An 11,235-nucleotide genomic window follows, 5' to 3' on the forward strand; every position below is an offset into this window, starting at 1 on the left:
AAGTCATGCTTGTTGAGTCCCTTGCGTACAATTTACTTTCCGTTCGTCAACTTGCACTCATGGGCTTTGCCACCTTCTTTGATGTTGATACCGTGGCCCTCTTGTGGAGCAAGACTCTTAAAGTAGCCTTTGTTGGGCATGTCGAGAACGGTCTCTATGTGATTAACTTTTCGGAGCGACCCACTAAGACCGCGACATGCCTAATGGCTAAAGTTGATGTGGGATGGCTTTGGCATCGCCGTTTAGCCCACGTCAATATGAGATCTTTGCAAAGTCTCTCAAGGGGGACCATGTCCGTGGACTAAAAAATGTTAGTTTTGCCAAAGATCGTGGTTGCAGTGCTTGTATCGAAGGAAAGGTTCATGAGACGGCTCACCCTCCCACGACTATCATCTATTCAAAGAGATCCTTGGAGCTCCTTCACATGGACCTCTTTGGGCCTCCATCCTTTGATAGTCTTGGGGGAAGAAAGTATTGCTTGGTGATTGTGGATGATTATTCAAGATACACATGGGTATATTTCTTCAAGAGGAAGAGTTAAACTCAACAAACCGTCATCGACTTTGCAAATGAAGCTCAACGACAACATGATGCAAAGATCTTGACAATAAGAAGTGACAACGGCACCGAGTTCAAGAACTACACCTTGGATGAGTTCCTTAGTGATGAGGGGATCAAGCATCAATATTCCGCTCCATACACCCCTCAACAAAATGGTGTTGCAGAGAGGAAGAACCGGACGTTGATGGATGCGACAAGGGCCATGATGGCGGAGTTCAAGTCTCCATACAACTTTTGGGCCGAAGCCATCAACACCGCATGTCATGCATCAAATCGGCTCTATCTCCGCAAAGGGTTGAACAAGACTCCTTATGAAATTCTCATCGGTAACAAGCCAATCTCAAGTACTTCCGGGTGTTCGGGTGTAAGTGTTTCATTCTCAAGAAAGGTGTTCGTTTGTCTAAATTTGAGGCTAGAGCTTATGAGGGCATTTTTGTTGGTTATGCTACAAACTCTCATGCTTACCGTGTCCTCAACAAGTCCATCGGACTCATTGAGGAGACGTGTAACGTGGAATTTGACAAAAATAACGGCTCCCAAGTGGAGCAAAGTGGTACTTGTGATGTAGGTGATGAAATTCCTCCCCAAGCCATAAGAAGAATGGGTATTGGTCATATTCTGCCCATTGAGGAACCCCTTGTGGCCGAAGGAGAAGGACAATGCTCCACTCTAGTGGAGCCATCACCTCCCCAAGACCCACACGCTTCCGAAGAACAAAGTGAAGGCCTGTTGGAGAACGTTGCATAAAATAAAATTTTCCTATGTTCACCAAGATCCATCTATGAGTTCATATAGCAACGAGAGAGAGAGATGCATCTACATACCCTTGTAGATCGCGTGCGGAAGCGTTCAAGAGAACGGGGTTGAGGGAGTCGTTCTCGTCGTGATCCAAATCACCGGAGATCCTAGCACCAAACAGACGGCACCTCCGCGTTCAACACACATACGGTCAGCGTGACGTCTCCTCCGTCTTGATCCAGCAAGGAGGAAGGAGAGGTTGATGAAGATCCAGCAGCACGACGGCGTGGTGGTGGATGCAGCACGGCTCCGGCAGGGCTTCGCCAAGCAACTAAGGGAGGAGGATGAGGTGTAGCAAGGGGAGGGAGGCGCCAAGACTCAGGGTGCGGCTTCCCTCCCTCCCCCTCCTTTATATAGGCCCCCAGGGGGGGGCGCCGGCCCTGGAGATTGAATCTCCCAAGGGGGGGGCGGCGGCCAGGGGGGTGGAGTGCCCCCCAAGGCAAGTGGTGCGCCCCCCACCCTAGGGTTTCCAACCCTAGGCGTAGGGGGCCCAAGGGGGGCGCACCAGCCCACTAGGGGCTGGTTCCCCTCCCACTTCAGCCCACGGGGCCCTCCGGGATAGGTGGCCCCACCCGGTGGACCCCCGGGACCCTTTCGGTGGTCCCGGTACAATACCGATGGACTCCGAAACTTTCCCGATGGCCGAAACAGCACTTCCTATATATAATTCTTTACCTCCGGACCATTCCGGAACTCCTCGTGATGTCCGGGATCTCATCCGAGACTCCGAACAACTTTCGGTATGCTGCATACTCATATTCATACAACCCTAGTGTCACCGAACCTTAATTGTGTAGACCCTACGGGTTCGGGAGATACGCAGACATGACCGAGACGACTCTCCGGTCAATAACCAACAGCGGGATCTGGATACCCATGTTGTCTCCCACATGCTCCTCGATGATCTCATCGGATGAACCACGATGTCGAGGATTCAATCAACCCCGTAAACAATTCCCTTTGTTAATCGGTACGTTACTTGCCCGAGACTCGATCGTCGGTATCCCAATACCTCGTTCAGTCTTGTTACCGGCAAGTCACTTTACTCGTACTGTAATGCATGATCCCGTGACCAGACACTTGGTCACTTTGAGCTCATTATGATGATGCACTACCGAGTAGGCCCAGTGGTACCTCTCCGTAATACGGAGTGACAAATCCCAGTCTCGATCCGTGTCAACCCAACAGACACTTTCGGAGATACCTGTAGTGCACCTTTATAGTCACCCAGTTACGTTGTGACGTTTGGTACACCCAAAGCACTCCTATGTTATCCGGGAGTTACATGATCTCATGGTCTAAGGAAAAGATACTTGACATTGGAAAAGCTCTAGCAAAACGAACTACACGATCTTGTGTTATGCTTAGGATTGGGTCTTGTCCATCACATCATTCTCTTAATGATGTGATCCCGTTATCAACGACATCTAATGTCCATAGTCAGGAAACTATGACTATCTATTGATCAACGAGCTAGTCAACTAGAGGCTCACTAGGGACATGTTGTGGTCTAAGTATTCACACGTGTATTACGATTTCCGGATAATACAATTATAGCATGAATAAAAGACAATTATCATGAACAAGGAAATATAATAATAATCCTTTTATTATTGCCTCTAGGGCATATTTCCAACAGTCTCCCACTTGCACTAGAGTCAATAGTCTAGTTACATTGTGATGAATCGAACACCCATAGAGTTCTGGTGTTGATCATGTTTTGCTCGCGAAAGAGGTTTAGTCAACGGATCTGCGACATTCAGATCCGTATGTACTTTGCAAATATCTATGTCTCCATCTTGAACATTTTCACGGATGGAGTTGAAATGACGCTTGATGTGACTGGTCTTCTTGTGAAACCTGGGCTCCTTGGCAAGGGCAATAGCTCCAGTGTTGTCACAGAAGAGAGTGATTGGCCCCGACGCATTGGGTATGACTCCTAGGTCGGTGATGAACTCCTTCATCCATATTGCTTCATGCGCTGCCTCCGAGGCTGCCATGTACTCCGCTTCACATGTAGATCCCGCCACGACGCTCTGCTTGCAACTGCACCAGCTTACTGCTCCACGATTCAACATATACACGTATCCGGTTTGTGACTTAGAGTCATCCAGATCTATGTCGAAGCTAGCATCGACGTAACCCTTTACGACGAGCTCTTCATCACCTCCATAAACGAGAAACATGTCCTTTGTCCTTTTCAGGTACTTAAGGATATTCTTGACCGCTGTCCAGTGTTCCTTGCCGGGATTACTTTGGTACCTTCCTACCAAACTTACGGCAAGGTTTACATCTGGTCTGGTACACAACATGGCATACATAATAGATCCTATGGCTGAGGCATAGGGTATGACACTCATCTCTTCTTTATCTTTTGCCATGGTCGGGCATTGAGCCGAGCTCAATCTCACACCCTGCAATACAGGCAAGAACCCTTTCTTGGACTGATCCATTTTGAACTTCTTCAAAATCTTATCAATGTATGTTCTTTGTGAAAGACCTATGAGGCGTCTCGATCTATCCCTATAGATCTTGATGCCTAATATGTAAGCAGCTTCTCCAAGGTCCTTCATTGAAAAACACTTATTCAAGTAGGCCTTAATGTTGTCCAAGAATTCTATATCATTTCCCATCAAAAGTATGTCATCTACATATAATATGAGAAATGCTACAGAGCTCCCACTCACTTTCTTGTAAACGCAGGCTTCTCCATAAGTCTGCATAAACCCAAACGCTTTGATCATCTCATCAAAGCGAATGTTCCAACTCCGAGATGCTTGCACCAGCCCATAAATGGATCGCTGGAGCTTGCATACTTTGTTAGCATTCTTATGATCGACAAAACCTTCCGGCTGCATCATATACAACTCTTCCTTAAGATAACCATTAAGGAATGCCGTTTTGACGTCCATCTGCCATATCTCATAATCATAGTATGCGGCAATTGCTAACATGATTCAGACGGACTTAAGCTTCGCTACGGGAGAAAAAGTCTCATCGTAGTCAACCCCTTGAACTTGTTGATAACCCTTAGCAACAAGTCGAGCTTTATAGTTGGTGACATTACCATCTGCGTCCGTCTTCTTCTTAAAGATCCATTTGTTTTCTATCGCTCGCCGATCATCGGGACATGAATTCTATCTCGGACTGCATGGCTTCTAGCCATTTGTTGGAATCTGGGCCTGCCATCGCTTCCTCATAGTTCGAAGGTTCACCGTTGTCTAACAACATAATTTCCAGGACAGGGTTGCCATACCACTCTGGTGTGGAACGTGTCCTCGTGGACCTATGAAGTTCAGTAGCAACTTGATCCGAAGTACCTTGATCATCATCATTAATTTCCTCTCCAGTCGGTGTAGGCACCACATGAACATTTTCCTGAGCTGCACTACTTTCCGTTTCAAGAGGCAGTACTTCATCGAGTTCTACTTTCCTCCCACTTACCCCTTTCGAGAGAAACTCTTTTTCCAGAAAGGATCCGTTCTTGGCAACAAAGATCTTGCCTTCGGATCTAAGGTAGAAGGTATACCCAATGGTTTCCTTGGGGTATCCTACGAAGACGCATTTTTCCGACTTGGGTTCGAGCTTTTCAGGTTGAAGTTTCTTGACATAAGCATCGCATCCGCAAACTTTTAGAAATGACAGCTTAGGTTTCTTCCCAAACCATAATTCATACGGTGTCGTCTCAACGGATTTATACGGTGCCCTATTTAAAGTGAATGTAGCTGTCTCTAGAGCGTATCCCCCAAATGATAGTGGTAAATCGGTAAGAGACATCATAGATCGCACCATATCCAATAGAGTGCGATTACGACATTCGGACACACCGTTACGCTGAGGTGTTCCAGGCGGCGTGAGTTGTGAAACGATTCCACATTTCCTTAAGTGCGTACCAAATTTGTGACTTAAATATTCTCCTCCACGATCCGATCATAAGAATTTTATCTTTCGGTCACGTTGATTCTCTACTTCATTCTGAAATTCCTTGAACTTTTCAAAGGTCTCAGACTTGTGTTTCATCAAGTAGACATACCCATATCTACTTAAGTCATCAGTGAGAGTGAGAACATAACGATATCCTCCGTGAGCCTCAACGCTCATTGGACCGCACACATCGGTATGTATGATTTCCAATAAGTTGGTTGCTCGCTCCATTGTTCCGGAGAACGGAGTCTTGGTCATTTTGCCCATGAGGCATGGTTCGCATGTGTCAAATGATTCATAATCGAGAGACTCTAAAAGTCCATCAGCATGGAGCTTCTTCATGCGCTTGACACCAATGTGACCAAGGAGGCAGTGCCACAAGTATGTGGGACTATCGTTATCAACTTTACATCTTTTGGTATTCACACTATGAATATGTGTAACATTACGCTCGAGATTCATTAAGAATAAACCATTGACCATCGGGGCATGACCATAAAACATATCTCTCATATAAATAGAACAACCATCATTCTCGGATTTAAATGAGTAGCCATCTCGTATTAAACAAGATCCAGATACAATGTTCATGCTCAAACTTGGCACTAAATAACAATTATTGAGGTTTAAAACTAATCCCATAGGTAAATGTACAGGTAGCGTGCCGACGGCGATCACATCGACCTTGGAACCATTTCCGACGCGCATCGTCACCTCGTCCTTCGCCAGTCTCCGCTTATTTCGCAGCTCCTGTTGTGAGTTACAAATATGAGCAACGGCACCGGTATCAAATACCCAGGAGTTACTACGAGTACTGGTAAGGTACACATCAATTACATGTATATCACATATACCTTTAGTGTTGTCGGCCTTCTTGTCCGCTAAGTATTTGGGGCAGTTCCGCTTCCAGTGACCCTTCCCTTTGTAATAAAAGCACTCAGTCACAGGCTTGGGTCCATTCTTTGACTTCTTCCCGGCAACTGGCTTACCGGGCGCGGCAACATCTTTGCCGTCCTTCTTGAAGTTCTTCTTACCCTTGCCCTTCTTGAACCTAGTGGTCTTATTGACCATCAACACTTGATGTTCTTTCTTGATTTCAACCTCTGCTGACTTCAGCATTGAAAATACTTCACGAATGGTCTTCATCATCCCCTGCATATTGTAGTTCATCACAAAGCTCTTGTAGCTCGGTGGGAGCGACTGAAGGATTCTGTCAATGACCGCCTCGTCCGGGAGGTTGATCTCCAGCTGGGACAGGCGGTTGTGCAACCCAGACATTTTGAGTATGTGCTCACTGACAGAACTGTTTTCCTCCATCTTACAACTATAGAACTTGTCGGAGACTTCATATCTCTCGACCCGGGCATGAGCTTGAAAAACCATTTTCAGCTCCTCGAACATCTCATATGCTCCGTGTTGCTCAAAATGCTTTTGGAGCCCCGGTTCTAAGCTGTAAAGCATGCCGCACTGAACGAGGGAGTAATCATCAGCACGTGACTGCCAAGCGTTCATAACGTCTTGGTTCTCTGGGATGGGTGCTTCACCTAGCGGTCCTTCTAGGACATATGCTTTCTTGGCTACTATGAGGATGATCCTCAGGTTCCAGACCCAGTCCGAATAGTTGTTGCCATCATCTTTCAGCTTGGTTTTCTCTAGGAACGCGTTGAAGTTCATGTTGACATGAGCGTTGGCCATTTGATCTACAAGACATATTTTGCAAAGATTTTAGACTAAGTTCATGATAATTAAGTTCATCTAATCAAATTATTTAATGAACTCCCACTCAGATTGACATCCCTCTAGTCATCTAAGTGTTACACGATCCGAGTCGACTAGGCCGTGTCCGATCATCACGTGAGACGGACTAGTCATCATCGGTGAACATCTCCATGTTGATCGTATCTTCCATACGACTCATGTTCGACCTTTCGGTCACTTGTGTTCCGAGGCCATGTCTGTACATGCTAGGCTCGTCAAGTTAACCCTAAGTGTTTTGCATGTGTAAAACTGTCTTACACCCGTTGTATGTGAACGTAAGGATCTATCACACCCGATCATCACGTGGTGCTTCGAAACGACGAACTTTAGCAACGGTGCACATTTAGGGGGAACACTTTCTTGAAATTATTATAAGGGATCATCTTATTTACTACCGCCGTTCTAAGTAAACAAGATGCATAAAACATAATAAACATCACATGCAATTATATAAAGTAGTGACATGATATGGCCGATATCATATAGCTCCTTCGATCTCCATCTTCGGGGCTCCATGATCATCTTTGTCACCGGCATGACACCATGATCTCCATCATCGTGCCTCCATGAAGTTGCTCGCCAACTATTACTTCTACTACTATAGCTAACGGTTTAGCAATAAAGTAAAGTAATTACATGGCGTTAAATCATTGACACGCAGGTCATACAATAATTAAGACAACTCTTATGGCTCCTGCCGGTTGTCATACTCATCGACATGCAAGTCGTCATTCCTATTACAAGAACATGATCTCATACATCACAATATATCATTCATCATTCATCACAACTTCTGGCCATATCACATCACATGACAATTGCTGCAAAAACAAGTTAGACGACCTCTAATTGTTGTTGCATATTTTACGTGGCTGCAATTGGGTTCTAGCAAGAAGTTTTCTTACCTACGAATAACCACAACGTGATTTTGTCAACTTCTATTTACCCTTCATAAGGACCCTTTTCATCGAATCCGCTCCAACTAAAGTAGGAGAGACAGACACCCGCTAGCCACCTTATGCAACTAGTGCATGTCAGTCGGTGGAACCTGTCTCACATAAGCGTACGTGTAAGGTCGGTCCGGGCCGCTTCATCCCACAATACCGCTGAAGCAAGAAAAGACTAGTAGTGGCAAGCAAGTTGACAAGATCTACGCCCACAACAGATTTGTGTTCTACTCGTGCAATAGAGAACTACGCATAGACCTAGCTCATGATGCCACTATTGGAGAACGTTGCATAAAATAAATTTTTCCTACGTTCACCAAGATCCATCTATGAGTTCATCTAGCAACGAGAGAGAGAGATGCATCTACATACCCTTGTAGATCGCGTGCGGAAGCGTTCAAGAGAACGGGGTTGAGGGATCGTTCTCATCGTGATCCAAATCACCGGAGATCCTAGCGCCGAATGGACGGCACCTCCGCGTTCAACACACGTACGGTCAGCGTGACGTCTCCTCTGTCTTGATCCAGCAAGGGGGAAGGAGAGGTTGATGAAGATCCAGCAGCACGACGGCGTGGTGGTGGATGTAGCAGGGCTCCGGCAGGGCTTCGCCAAGCAACTACGGGAGGAGGATGAGGTGTAGCAGGGGGAGGGAGGCGCCAAGGCTCAGGGCGCGGCTGCCCTCCCTCCCCCTCCTTTATATAGGCCCCCAGGGGGGGCGCCGGCCCTGGAGATTGAATCTCCCAAGGGGGGCGGCGGCCAGGGGGGGTGGAGTGCCCCTCAAGGCAAGTGGTGCGCCCCCCACCCTAGGGTTTCCAACCCTAGGTGTAGGGGGGGCAAGGGGGGGCGCACAAGCCCACTAGGGGCTGGTTCCCCTCCCACTTCAGCCCACGGGGCCCTTCGGGATAGGTGGCCCCACCCGGTGGACCCCCGGGACCCTTCCGGTGGTCCCGGTACAATACCGGTGGACCCCGAAACTTTCCCGATGGCCGAAACAGCACTTCCTATATATAATTCTTTACCTCCGGACCATGCCGGAACTCCTTGTGATGTCCGGGATCTCATCCGGGACTCTGAACAACTTTTGGTATGCTGCATACTCATATTCATACAACCCTAGTGTCACTGAACCTTAAGTGTGTAGACCCTACGGGTTCGGGAGACACGCAGACATGACCGAGACGACTCTCCGGTCAATAACCAACAGCAGGATCTGGATACCCATGTTGGCTCCCACATGCTCCTCGATGATCTCATCGGATGAACCACGATGTCGAGGATTCAATCAACCTCGTAAACAATTCCCTTTGTCAATCGGTACGTTACTTGCCCGAGAGTCGATCGTCGGTATCCCAATACCTCGTTCAGTCTCGTTACCGACAAGTCACTTTACTCGTACCGTAATGCATGATCCCGTGACCAGACACTTGGTCACTTTGAGCTCATTATCATGATGCACTACCGAGTGGGCCCAGTGATACCTCTCCGTAATACGGAGTGACAAATCCCAGTCTCGATCCGTGTCAACCCAACAGACACTTTCGGAGATACCTGTAGTGCACCTTTATAGTCACCCAGTTACGTTGTGACGTTTGGTACACCCAAAGCACTCCTACGGTATCCGGGAGTTACACGATCTCATGGTCTAAGGAAAAGATACTTGACATTGGAAAAGCTCTAGCAAAACGAACTACACGATCTTGTGCTATGCTTAGGATTGGGTCTTGCCATCACATCATTCTCTTAATGATGTGATCCCGTTATCAATGACATCTAATGTCCATAGTCAGGAAACCATGACTATCTGTTGATCAACGAGCTAGTCAACTAGAGGCTCACTAGGGACATGTTGTGGTCTAAGTATTCACACGTGTATTACGATTTCCGGATAATACAATTATAGCATGAATAAAAGACAATTATCATGAACAAGGAAATATAATAATAATCCTTTTATTATTGCCTCTAGGGCATATTTCCAACAAGGCCCTCAACCTCATGAACAAGACCAAGGACAAGATCGACCTCAAGATGGTGGTGAACCACCAAATGATGCCCAAGGTCAAGTTCTCCCCCTCGAGCAAGTTCATGATCAAGAGCAAGCTCAAGATCTCGAACAAGCTCAAGACGGCGCTCAAGACAATCAAGTTGATCCTCCTCCTTCCACATCCGAGGAGGAATTAGAGCGTCATGCCGCGAAAATTGCTTCCAAGCTCACCACCAAAGGCCATCTCATGGAGAATGTGGTTGGAATCCTAAGAAAGGGGGTAAGCACTCATAGACAATTATCAAACTATTGTGAACATCACGCGTTTGTCTCTTGTGTTGAACCCCAAAAGGTCTTTGAGGCGCTCGAAGATTCGGATTGGCTCAATGCCATGCATGAAGAACTCAACAACTTCGAGTACAACAAGGTGTGGAGATTGGTGCCACGGCCGTCGGGGAACCATAACGTCATTGGAACCAAGTGGATTTTCAAGAACAAGCAAGACGCTCATGGGAACATCATTCGCAACAAGGCAAGATTGGTGGCACAAGGCTACTCCCAAGTCGAGGGTATCGACTACGGTGAAACCTCTGCTCCCGTTGCTCGCCTTGAATCCATTCGTTTGTTGATTGTCTATGCTTCCCATCATAACTTTAAGTTACAACAAATGGATGTGAAAAGTGCTTTTCTTAATGATCCTATTAATGAGTTGGTTTATGTCAAGCAACCCCCCGGGTTCGAGGATCCTTACTTCCCAGATCATGTGTATCAACTCGATAAGGCACTCTATGGCCTTAAACAAGCCCCGCGTGCGTGGTATGACCACCTTACCGAGTTGTTACAAGATCGTGGATTTGAAGTGGGGCAAATCGATCCCACTCTTTTTACTAAGAAGGTCAAAGGGGAGTTGTTTGTGTGCCAACTATATGTTGATGACATTATCTTTGGTTCCCCTAACAAAGCGTTCAATGAAGAATTTGCCGCTCTCATGACCTCTAAGTTCAAGATGTATTCGATGGGAGAGTTGAAGTTCTTCCTCGGTTTTGATATCAAACAAAGAAGAGAAGGTACCTTCATCAACCAAGCCAAATACACTCAAGACATGCTTAAGAGATTCAAGTTAAGTGATGTCAAGCCGGCTTCTACTCCAATGCCTACCAAGTGCCAACTTGACATTGATCACAATGGTAAAGCGGTGGATCAAAAGGTATATCGCTCTATGATTGGATCCTTGCTTTAGCTTTGTGCATCTAGACCGGATAT

This window comes from Triticum dicoccoides, chromosome 5B, assembly GCF_002162155.2.
Source record: "Triticum dicoccoides isolate Atlit2015 ecotype Zavitan chromosome 5B, WEW_v2.0, whole genome shotgun sequence".
Lineage (NCBI taxonomy): Eukaryota > Viridiplantae > Streptophyta > Magnoliopsida > Poales > Poaceae > Triticum > Triticum dicoccoides.